Source organism: Pituophis catenifer, unplaced genomic scaffold (genome assembly GCF_029215685.1).
Source record: "Pituophis catenifer annectens isolate HBS135680 unplaced genomic scaffold, rPitCat1.0.hap2 SCAF_8, whole genome shotgun sequence".
Taxonomy (NCBI): domain Eukaryota; kingdom Metazoa; phylum Chordata; class Lepidosauria; order Squamata; family Colubridae; genus Pituophis; species Pituophis catenifer.
In genome coordinates this window covers 38,217,436-38,230,728 of record NW_027256888.1, presented here as the reverse complement: position 1 = coordinate 38,230,728, position 13,293 = coordinate 38,217,436, and the positions used below count along the sequence as shown (strand labels likewise).

The 13,293-nt window shown below is 37.1% G+C and overlaps 1 protein-coding gene across 1 annotated transcript in view; it reads right to left on the bottom strand.

Annotated features, from left to right (window-relative positions):
- WWC2 (WW and C2 domain containing 2) overlaps positions 1-13,293 on the bottom strand; it is a 159,921-nt gene that overhangs the window by 141,702 nt on the left and 4,926 nt on the right. The window lies entirely within an intron of this gene.

Below are 13,293 nucleotides of genomic sequence, written 5' to 3'. Positions count from 1 at the left end.
CTCTGCCAACTCCTAGACAAAGGTCAGGGTTCCCCTCCCTGTCTAGAGGTCTCTCCACTGGTGGGGGTCACCGGCTCTTGACAGAGGCTCTCTCATACAAGAGTCCCGACAGACCGTTCTAACATCCAATGCCAGCCTCTACAACTGGGGACCCCATCTGGACTCGCAAGTAGCCCAAGGTCGCTGGTCCCCTCACAAACTCGCCAACAACATAAATTGGCTAGAGGTCGATCTGGCTCTACGGCACTTCCAAGGATCAGTTCAGGGGAGACACATCCTCATTCTGATGGACAACGTTGCCACAAAGGCACACGTTAACCGCCAGGGCGGGACACAATCCCGAGCACTCATGACAGAGGCCTTACAACTGGGCAGGGGGGCGGAGGCCAACCTGGCTTCTCTCAAAGCGGAACACATAGCCAGCAAGGCAAATGTTCAGGCAGATCTCCTAAGCAGTATGACGGTGCACAACTCCGAGTGGTGCCTCCGCCCAAGCATCTTTAGGGACATCTGCATTCGGTTCAGAACGCCACTAGTGGATCTCTTTGCCTCCCATCTGAATGCTCAGCTTCCTCAATTATCACACAGTTTCCGACCCAGGGTGCGGAGAACATCAATGCCCTCCACTGCGATTAGCCTCCCGGTCTCCTTTACGCATTCCCCCCTCTTCCCTTGATCCTTAGGGTGATAAACAAGATCATCGAGGAAGGGGCGGATGTCATTCTGGTGGCCACTTACTGGCCTCAGAGACCGTGGTTCACGGACCTACTCAATCTATTCGCGTCAGAAGTTGGAGATCCCTTCAGAGATGATCTCCCTCAGCCAGGGGGTCATGCTACACCCAGAGCCTCAGTGGCTCCAACTGACTGCCTGGCTCTTGAGTGGGTTCTCTTGAGGAAGGAGAACCTTTCGGACCAGGTCATCCAGACCATGCAAGCGGACAGGAGGCAGTCCACTATCAGATCTACAATTCAACCTGGAAGGTATTTATGGCTTAGTGGGCCCAGCACCACCTTAACCCTGTTTTAGCTTCTGTTTCACAGGTATTGGATTTCCTACAGGAAGGTCTCAATAAAGGGCTGGCCCCCAACACCATCAGAAGGCAGGTAGCCGCCCTTTCCACCGTATTGTCGACTGCTGGCAAGGAGAGTTGGCATACCACCCTTTCATCCACATGTTCTTGTGGGGTGCAAGTAACATCCAGTCGCCAGTCATCCACCTGGGACCTGTCCAAGGTGCGTAAAGCCCTGACGGGTCTCCTTTTGAGCCCCTGCACATGGCGAGTCTCCGATTTCTCACCCTTAAGGTGGCATTCCTGGTGGCCATCACATCGGCTAGGCGCATTTCTGAACTTGCGGCCTTCTCCGCCTCAATGGTCACAAGAGGGGGCATGGCCCGAAAAGTTACGATTCAGTCTCTGGGCAGATTGCACTGTATCAACCCACTTCTGGACCATTCTGCAGCATTGGAGAAGAGGCGTTCATGTAGGACCAACACCTTTTCTCTCAACTAATAGTTAAAGACGTTTTTCAATTTCTCAAACATTTTAGGTGCATTTGCTTTATATATAGGGATAGCCCATTTTAAGATTTCATGTCAATGTTAATAATCTGGCTACGATCCATTGATTTTTCCTTTTATACCGAAGTCCCATTTTCATATGATTTATATGTCTAAAGCAATTTATTTGGGGAATTATCAGCTTTAGAGTGAGGGACAGAAGTTTGTGTATTGCAAGTAGATTACACCTGTACTAGTAAAACCTTAAGTTAGCCAGTATAACAGAAGGATTATTCACTGTTGGTTTTCTTGTTACAGATTGTGGAATTTGTGTTGGCTATGGAGGTAAGATTTATAGTACTGTGTGTTTACCCCATTTTAAACACCTAACACGTACACCATTTTATAATTTATTTTGTGGTTTGCATCCCATTTTCGTTCTATTTTAAAGATAGCATGAGCAGAGAATAAATGTTAAATTTTAAACTAGTAACTATTAACATATATGTACAGGCTGTAATTCACTATGATTTTTTCACCACTGCAATTTGCCACTATCATATATTGTTCTCTGTTCCTTTGAAAACAGGTAGGAAAGATGAAGCATTCAGAATGTGTCCACCAACATTAATACCAATGCTTGAGTCTTTAAAGGGAGAAGACACAGTTTGCTGAATTTAAAAGTTAAGCAAATGTCCCCCATCCACAAAATCCTAAAATTTTAACTTGCAATGTAAAGTGGTACTTTGAAGAAGTGTATCCATTTTTGGTGATGATCATTCAATACTCAGCTTAATAACTCTGTTCTGACCCAAGTCATGCTGGCAAGTCAGAGGTCAAGGGTAGTCCATTTATTGCACAATTAACACAGCATCAAACAGCCCACCAATGGTGCCAATGAAGTGCCACCCTAGCCTACAATTTCCCCTCAGTCCTGGTTCCAGGAACTATATCTTAGGTGACCCACAAGGCAAAGAGAGAAATCCCAATAGCCACAATTACCAAGTCCACAACACAAAGTCCAGGATTCCAAAAAACAAAGCACAGTCCCAGAGTCTTGAAGTCATAGAACCCAGTCTAAAGTACACAATGAAGTCTGAAGTTCAGACTCAAGAAACACAAATCAATATTCATGAGGCAGCATGCAGAAAAGTTCGGAAGGTATTCCCACAAACATACCTTCCCCCCAGTGTCCAGCTAAATTGTTCTTTCCAGGTGTGGACATGTGAATGGGACATGGCTGTTTTCTTATGAGCAACCTCTGAGACCTCCTCTGTGCGTCCCTCTACACTGCTCTCTGCACCTGCGGATCAGACAGGGGAGGTAGCTGTCCCACATCAGAGGCGATCTGTAGCCTGTCATCACCGCTGATCCTCCACATCTGATCCACTCCAGTAGACAGCTCCCTGTCCAGTCGGCCATCCTTTCAAATGCTGGATGGGCTCAGGACTGCAATGTCTTCAGCCATGGGATTCTCTGGACATACTGGGAAGAGTGTGCCATCCCTGTCAGATGGTTACTCCTCCTCCTCCAAATTGGAGTCCAATGGGGTCATCATATACTTCGGCTTCACTTCGATGATGTTCCATTGCAAATAATTCCACATCATTCCATCTTTACATTTCAATTTCTTAAACTTTAAAGAAATACTTAATTACTTAAAATAATAAATATTTAATTTAATTTGGCTAAAGTTTATTTAATTTAATATTATTTATTTAAATAATAAATTTAAATAATAAATTAAATAATAAATTAAATAAATGAATTTAAAAATATTAGATACTTAGTTACTTAAAAAACATCATTATTTTGTGTTTTTTAATAATTTGTAAGTAGAGTTGTAACTTAAGCCAAACATTCAAACCCCAAATCATGTTAGTATTTAAAAGTATTTAAAATGTAAAATTATATTCTGAACAGAAATACTGTTTTCAAATATAATCTCAATCTATGGAAATACATTTTTTTCACCAAAAATGTAATGAACTACAAGAAAAATAAATAGGTTTATGAACAAAAGCAAGAAAAACAGAATACAGAGAAAGACAAAAGATTTCTATGATGTGAAACCACAGTGAGGCAAAGAGAATGAGAAAGCTGAAGACTTAAAAAAGTATTCTGAGAAGAAGAAGAAGGAAAGCTGAAACTGTAATGGCTGGCAAGTTAAAATGAACCTTAGACAGCATTGTCTTTTGAAGATGGGGCAGAAAACTCTGAGACAAAATTTCTGAAGAAAATAGGTGAGCATTGCGGGGCAAATTTATCCAACACAGAGAAGACAAAAGAGAAGGAAATCACATTGTAATAACTTAAGAAAATGCCAGCCATCGTATTTGACTTATTTTTGGAATTTAGGAATACCAATACTTATGTTTAGTCCACATAAGGCTTCATTCATAGTCAGAAGAGCTCACTTGAAAATGCCTAGCAATACCTTAAGCCAAGCCTCTTTTTACTGTTTTATTGCTACTTATCAGCTGCAGAATGGCTGGGAGAAGCCACTGTACTATAACAAATTAGTGCCTGAAAACAAAATCAGTAGCTTGCTTTTTTTTGCTGGAAGTTAAGAACAAAAAAAAAGGAGGGGGAAGATATGGTGTGTACTGTGAATTGGATCAGGTCCCATTAAGCTTTTCAAATGAGAAGCCTGAATTTTTGCCAAAACTAATTTAAACAGCTAAGTTTGCAGGAATTATAACCTCTCACTCTCACATGCCAAATGGGTCTGTTTCTTATATTTTTGTACTTGATCTTGGGTCGAACGATTGAGAGATATAAACTTTAAATACCGTATTTTTCGGAATATAAGACGCACTGGAGTATAAGACGCACCTATCTTTTTTGGTTGTTGTTTTTTAAAAAAAGGTTTTTTTTATTTTTTAGACAAACACACATACAAATATACAATGTATTTTCTTTGAACAGAGTATTTGGCTGGTTCACAAATTTAAACAGTGTTTAGTAATTTCAATTAAATTTACAATTTCTATATTTCTTTTTTGCCATATTTATTCCTCGTCTATTTTTTTAAAAAAAACCAATATTACCCTTCATTCTCATCTCTAATCTTAATCAAATTCAATTTTTCCCTTCTATTCTATTTTATACCCCTTCCCATTGTCATCTATTTTTATATGGTTAATTATTTAATATTACAATTGTTTAATACAAATTCAACATTTTAATATAAACCAATTAGTTATATAACTATCTTTTTTGTATATTAATCAATATGAACATGAATATTCCAATTATTTCCATGCAATCCAATTTCTTACAAATCAATTAATTATATTTACCAATAATAATAAACCAAATAATTTTCCTCATATATTCCTCCAAACCACAACTTAACCATTTCTGCTTGCCACACAATATACAATTAATAATATCTCAATTATTACAATTCCCTAGAGCTTTTTTTCTTTTGTGTTTTAAAATCTTGAACTCTCCTCTTTTGCCCTAAATTTCCCATTGTTTGCACCTACCTTTTTTGGTGAGGAAAAAGAAAAAGAAATCTCTCTCTGCCTCATTTTGCCACATTGCAGCAAAGAGCCTGCTTTACTTTTGGTTTTGTTTTTCAGCATAGCTAGGGGAAAAAATAATCTGCTCCAGCACTCTTTGAAGCAAGCAGCAGAGTCCTGCGCAAAACAGCTGAAAGCAAATCAGCTGAGAGTCGGGAGGCTGTTAATTGTGCTAATTAACCTATGGTGAAGCTGAAAGGAGCTGTTTTTTCTTGCTGTTTGCTTGCAAGGAGGTAACTGCTGCGAGGCACAGGCCAAAGGGTGGGGGGCAGTGGGTGGGCAGGGCTACATTCGGTGTATAAGATGCACCTAAATTTTCACCCCCTTTTGGGGGGTAAAAAGGTGTGTCTTATACTCCGAAAAATACGGTACTTCATTCAAACTACAAAAGTATCACTCATAGGATGTGGATTTGTCTTATTATTGTCATGAAACAATATGTACAGAGATCAATATACTATAGATGGGAATGTAACATGAATTACATATGCAGTAAAATATAGATCTTATCAATACATAAAGAATTATTGGAATGAGGAACATGGGAATTACTTTTCAGTGTTGGAAAGATAGGGAAACCTAAATTTACAGTCGTGGGATTACATTTATGTAGTTTTTGCTTAAGAGCTGGATTTTAGCAATATAATAGGATTTTTTCCTCCTTTGGCATAGCCCTGTATTCATATATTTTGCTTTTTAATCACAGTAATTTCTACTACTTTCTGGCTTATTTCAACAAAACATACTGTGTTTCCTTGAAAATAAGACCCTGTCTTATATTTTTTTGAACCCTGAAATAAGCGCTTGGCCTTATTGCCATGCACTCAAAAGCCCGATTGGGCTTATTATCAGGGGATGTCTGATTTTGGGGAAAACAGGGTACTATCCACTCTTGTTTGGAAATATGATTTTCTGAGGCAATATATAATTCTAGCCTTCATTATGTAAAGGTCTATCAAAATGATACTTGAAAACTGAGACAATTACTAGTTTGATACAAAAGAAAATGTTTGCTTATAACATAAAAGACAATGTTTAAATTAGGTGACTTTCACATATGTTGTACATGAAACCCTTCAAGTCTTTCCTTAATCATTCTAGTCCTGATCTATGACAGTTACCACCTAGTGAAATTATTATACTCAACTTTTCACGTATATGTATTGTCTCTTTGTAGTCTTTATGGTTACTGATTTTGATGTAGGCTTTAGATTACACAGATGGTTAAAATCATACACAATATATCCTTTTACATAACAGTAAATTATGAATAAATGTAAATGATTAATAGTTAACAGTAAATAAAAATGATGAATTAAATAACTAAAATAAAAGAAATTGTGTGGATGGTATAAAAAGCTAACACAAGGTAGACCTTCCAGTTTGCAATTTAGGATGGCAGATATGCAGGCCAATGGAAAGCTATTGAAAAAATATAAATCAACGTGAGTTAGCAGACAATACAGTTGGATATACTGTTTAAAGAAACAGAGACAAAACAGAGTGAACAAATATTGTTATTTGCTTCTTAGGGTAGATAAAACAATACCTAACTTCTTCCATCATAATGTTCATTATAGCTGCTTGGCCTATCAACTGCCAAAATAAAAAATCCAGGAGAATAATGAAAACAGACAAACTTCACCTACTCTACTGTCCAGAAAGAAAATACATCTGAGTAAAATAAGTATTAAGTAGAATACAATTTTAATAAAATTAAATATAAACAATATTGCAACTATAAATCAAAATCAATCTGACTCCATTTTGTTCAATAATAATTTCTATCCAGTTAATGAATTATCATTTAACTATCAATCTCAAATGTTAAAAGTTTTATTATTCATCCATGTAATAATCATTTATTTAGGAAATGTTTGGTAAGAAATAGAAATTTCTGATGATAGTTTTTAACCATATTCAGTTAGAAAGTACCTTGCATAGCTCTAGGGCAGCCTCTATGTTTCAATTTAATCTACCATACATCAAAATATTATTCTGAGAATAAAATAGGCACAAAGAATATATACCACCTGGATTCCATGAAGAAAAGGTGATGTAAATACCAAATATAGTTAATGGTAACCACAAAAACTTTAGAACTTTCTTGTTTTCAATTTTTTAAAAAATGATTTAATATTATAAACAATATACTGTATATGATAAAGAAAAAACTATGAATATTGTAATAATAGCAATAGCACTTAGACTTATATACCTCTTCATAGTGCTTTATAGCCCTCTCTAAGTGATTTACAGAGTCAGCATATTGCCCCCAACGATCTGGGTCCTCATTTTACCGACCTTGGAAGGATGAAAGGCTGAGTCAATCTTTAATCAGTGAGACTCAAACTGCCAAACTGCTGACAGTCAGCAGTCAGCAGAAGTAGCCTGCAGTACTGCATTCTAACCACTGTGCCATCATCTACTCATAATAATAATTGGCTCTTTATAATAATAAAATAATAATAAAATCCTTCATTTCAGTACCTCTAAATGTTATGTTAGTTACAATTAAATTGCAATTTAGTTACGTTAAAGTCCACCAAAAAGTGTTAAAGCTTTATTTCTTTTTGTTTCCATAATAAAGTCTCTAATCATCTGAATATTATTTTAGGAATGTTTGATGAAGTGAATCAGATTATTATTAATCTCCCAGTATTCCTTTGTTCATTCTAAATTCTTTACCATTTTGTGTACGGCATTGATCTTAATATAATAACAATATTATATATATAATATTGTTGGCAATACAGTTGACTCTAAGAAAAGAACTACGTATTTTTCGGACTATAAGATGCACTCCCCACCTCAAAAGTGGATGGATATGTCGGTGTGTCTTATAGAGCTAATATTGTAGTGGGGGGGGGTTGGTGCGGCGCCAATCAGCTGTTCTAGGTGGCAGGGATCACTGCCACCTATCACCGCTGCTGCCACCCGTTCACCACCAATTGTGGTGATCAGCGGTGAATGGGCTGCGGCAAATGGGCAATGATGGCAAATGGGCAGCCACAGCGAACAGGTCATGGTGAATGGGCTGCGCCCCCTAGAACAGCTGATCAGTGGTATTCTGGGAGGCCGATCCAACTGCCAATCAGCTGCTCAGCAGCGAAGGCTCCAGTGTTACCCGCCGGCGGCAGCAGCTCAGCTCAGTTAACCAGTGATGGGCACAATGGAGCAGAGCCCTGACGAGCCACGAGCTGGCGCTGCAATAATGTGCTGAAGCTAACCAGGCTGTTTGCTGTTTGCTGCAAGGACGCTAGCCAGATGAATACTGGATGGATGCTGGGAGATAGAGGCAGGTTTTTTTTTTCTTATTTTCCTCCTCTAAAGCTAATCTGCATCTTATAGTCTGGAGTGTCTTATAGTCCGAAAAATGCAGTAATAATTAAAACCAGTTAGAGAGGACCCATCCTTTTTAAATGTAGTCATTATATGCACTGGAAGGACTGAAATTACCCATTTAACATTTACTCCATTAACTCCTTCCTTGATTTAAGAACATCAAAAGTTAATTCATTATTCTTATATCAAGAGTTAATCTCAGGCTTATTTACAATGGAACTAAAATCAAGAGATATTAGCCATATGTTTTTGCACAATCTACTGAATTTTCTCAAGTAACCATGTGCCACTATTACTTCTGAATTGTCATATTTTCCAATCCTACAGTTAAATGTCTTCCACTGCCATCAGATATAACAATGACTATTTTTTACAAATGTAACAGAGAACTGAACAAATTCATAGAGGGCAGTCTATCAATGATTATTAATCTTAATATCTGTTTTATGAATTATATTGCTTAAGGAATCACAAAGTGTATTTTTCAAATATTAACTGGTGGAGAGCAATCGCTGTTACACATCCATTTCTAAATATCTGGAAGGTGTCTAGCTTGCTTTACTGTATGTAGCACAAAATACCAGTGTACACATGCCTTTTGTATATCTAACCATGTGAGCACTTCTGAAGTTCTTATTTTTGAATAGTTAAAGAGCTGCTCATTTACAAAGTGCATATAACTGCTTTAGAAATTATTTCAAGGTAGATTGCTGCATTACATAGTTGAATGAAGCAAGAGAATATGTGTACTTGGTAACTGTTCAACCTTTCCTTTCAAAATGGCACCCTCAGCTCTTAACATATTATCTCAAGTGACTGAGAAAAACTAAATAGTATAGGGAAATTAGCTAGGAGAAAGCGAGAAAGCAAGAAAGAGAGATCTTTCTACAGGGTTTTAACCTTCATTAGAAACCCATTGACTCAATGTGTGTTCCTACCCCTGCAAAGTAGCCAATGAAGTGCAGAGGTCAAGTCTGTAAAAAAAAAACATTAGCCAAGCAAATAGGAGCATCCAAGACAACATACAGGTAATCAATGAGTTACAACTAGTGAATTAACAACTGTTTGAAGTTACAATGGACTTTAAAAAGGTTACTTGTACCCTGTTCTTAAAGTTTCTATTGTGCTGCACCATCCCCTAGGATACACAATAACATTTTGGGTCCTTGGTAAGTGGCTCGCATTTACAACATGTCGTAGTGTCCTGTGGTCACATTATCAAGTTTTGCTGTTTATTGCCATTTTCTAGCAAAAACCAGCAAAAAAATTCCATTGGATAAAATGGGTTCCCACTTAAAACAATGTAGTTCACTTAATCACCATGGAGACTTAGTTAATGACTATCATAAAAATGATCATAAAATCAAGTCTGGTTATATGGTGCCTTGATTTACAACTGCAATGACTTACAACCAAAATTCTGGTCCTAACTGTGGTTGTAAGTCTAGGCTACCTGTGTAGGAAAAAGAATAGTTCAAAACCACAACAAGAATTTGCAAGATTGCATTTACAATAGGAAGAGTGAGCACAAAGAAACATCATCGTCCATTCTTGCCCTCCAAAAATTGTTGCTCATTCATTTAGGAAATGGAGAAATTGGACAATACAGTTAAACCCATAGAATTGCAGTATTTATGTTTTCACATTTGTATGTTGCATGTTCCTGCCAGTCTAGACAGCTTACATTATATAAAATTTAACACATATATAAAAATATGAAAACCATTAACAATAAAACTATATATTTATTCATTAAAAGCTGTTGCTACCATGAGGTAGGAATGCCTGAATCTTCTCTGAAAGAAGACTAAATTTATTGTTTTTTTCAAAAAGAAAAATATTGCAACAGTTGATGTATGATCTATGAGAGGGAACTTCTTTTGCTTTTCACTTCCTGTAGAAAAAAAAATGAAATAAAGCAAATGAAAGCAAATGAAATATCTAGCTATAGAATTGAAAGCTCTTGCACTCTACACACCTTACCCATTTCACATAGATTACACGTTTTGCATCTCTTCTCAGAACTCCTTTATATCTCGTTTTATCACCTATAAGTGTTATATTCTGACCAGCTAGTTTTCTTTAGTTTTGTCATGCCGCAAAAAGTGTCACAATATTGAGTTCGTTCACATGAGTGCCTCGACTTACAACCACAATAATTTACGATTGGAAAACCAGTTCCAATTGCAGTCGTAGGACTATCTATCTATATATTTGCATTTATATTCTTATCTGCCCAATAAATAAATACTTTGGCTTTTTATGTGTAAATCAAAAGAAATGTGCTGCATTTAATGTTGTTAATGTTGGATTATAATTATAGATGATGGTATAATTATGGTAATCAATAAGTATTGGAAATGTAAATTTGTATATAAGAATATGTAAATAATTTCTATTTTTACTTTCTGATTATTGGTGTATACCAATAATCAGATATTTTGGTGAAGTTACACCGTGATATAAAAACTATTATATATTTGGTTTTGGTTTTTTTGAACTATAATAAAAAATTATAAAAAAAAAAAAGAAATGTGCTGCACTTGGCTTCAACTCTGTCAAAATTATTAAATTAAGTATGACCAACACTTACACCTATAATGTTAAAGACTAGCAATATCAAGAAGACATGTTTTTCTTGAAGCTAAAATAGCTGAATTACATAGTGGTACTTCAGGAGGATTTTAAACAAATAGTTAATCATGTCATTCATAAAGCTTTAATGGGAGAAATCCTAATCCTAATGAATAATGTACATCCTGCAACAGAATTATGGATTTCCCTTTTAAGAAAAGTGCATGACCATAAATCACAATACTAAATTGCATGTTTGCTTTAGAACTGAAGTTTTATACTATAAGTAACTCAAGTGAAAAGGAGCAGCACACCATCTTTTTAGAATTCCATTCCATTGTTACTGTGAATTATTAAACTATTTCTCTTTTTTCTCAACACTGATAAAATCTATTTCATATATCACTCTGGGCTCTTACAAGTTATTCTTCCTGAACACTAACAGACTGCTGCTTTGAGAAAAACAAGAAACCTTGAACACTGCATGAAAGAAACCAAATTGACAATCCCCAAAGCAAAGGAGATGCTACTTACAGATAACAGTATGCCCAATTATGTTAGGTGATTTTTGTACAGGTTATCAGAATGTATTGCATTCAGTTTCTAGTTCCAAAGATTACAGGCAAAAGCAACAAAAAATTGCTTATGCCCAGCTACTTAGACTATATTATCCAAAAGTATAGATCAGTGTTTCTCAAACTTAGTAACTTATAAGAGGGAGAGATTTCAATTTCCAGAGGGTGGAGGCTGGGGAGTTGAAGTCCACCCATCTTAAAGTTGCCAAATTTGAAAAACATTGGTATAGATCAATAATTTAAACCTTAAAACCAGCCGCTAAATTAAAATGTGCAAAGTATTCTTTTTGCAACCTCATATTTCCTATACCTAAGTATAAAGGATCAGTTTATGATTTATGTCATTCAGGTTGAAGAACAGATTTTGGAATGTCTGTTACTGATACTACTTCATTTGCAGGTTTAATTGATCCTATAGTTTGTTTATTTTTTTATAACTTTATTAAGGTTTCTGAACGCAATTTCAAAAACTAACTAACCAAAAGCTAAGTCAAGAAAGAGACTAGAAAAGGAGTCAGAATACAGAGAGAAATAGATAGAAATGCAAAAAAATAAAAAAAATATATAGAAAAAAATCAAAGATAATCAAATGGTTATCCAATCTCTTCCTAAAAACTTCCAATGTTGGAGCATTCACAACCTTTGGAAGCAAGTTGTTCCACTGATTAATTGTTCTAACTGTCTGTCAGGAAATTTCTCCTTAGTTCTAAGTTGCTTCTGTCCTTGACTAGTTTCCACCCATTGCTTCTTGTCCTACTCTCTGGTGCTTTGGAGAATAGCTTGAATCCCTCTTCCTTGTGGTAGAGATATTGGAACACTGCTATCATGTCACCTCTAGTCCTTCTTTTCATCAAACTAGACATACCTAGTTCCAGCAATCTTTCTTTTTATGTTTTAGCCTCCAGTCCCCTAATCATCTTTGTTGTTCTTTTCTGCACTCTTTCTAGAGTCTCAACATTTTTTTTACATCGTGGTGACCAAAACTGGATGCAGTATTCCAAGTGTGGCCTTACTGAGGCATTATAAATTGGTATTGATACTTCACGTGATCTTGATTCTATCACTCTGTTTTTGCAGCCTAGAACTGTGGTGGCTTTTTTGGCAGCTGCAGCACACTGCTGGCTCATATTTAAATGATTGTCCATAGGACTCCAAGATCCCTTTCACAGTTACTACTATTGAGCAAGGTACCACATACCATACTTTTAGGAGTATAAGATGCACTCCCCCTCCCCCAAAAAAGTGGGTGAAAATTGTGGTGTGTCTTGTACACCGAATGTTGCCGAAATGCCACCCGTCCACCCTTCGGCCATTTTTGGCCTCCGCGCATCGTGTTTCCGGCCTCCACATGCCCCATTTTTGGCCTCTACACGTCCCGTTTTAGACCCAACCCATTTCAGGCTATAAGGATCGCCAAAGCACATTGCTGCAGATCACCGCCTCCGCGCATCGCATTTTTGGCCTCCGCACATCACATTTTGGGCCTCCGCATGCCCCATTTTGGCCTCTGTGTGTCACATTTTCGTCCAGCTCCAGGCAGTAGGGATTGGCTGTGGTGGCAATCCCCGCCACCTGGAACTGGCCGAAAATGTGACATGCTGAGGCCAAAAACAGGGTGTGTGGAGGCCAAAAACGTGACGTACGGAGGTTGTGATCGGCGGCAACGTGCTGTGGCAATCCTCGCAGCCTAGAACAGGTCTAAAACGGAGTGTGCAAAGGCCAAAAATGTGATGTGCAGAGGCCAAAAACATGACGTGCGGAGGCGGCAATGG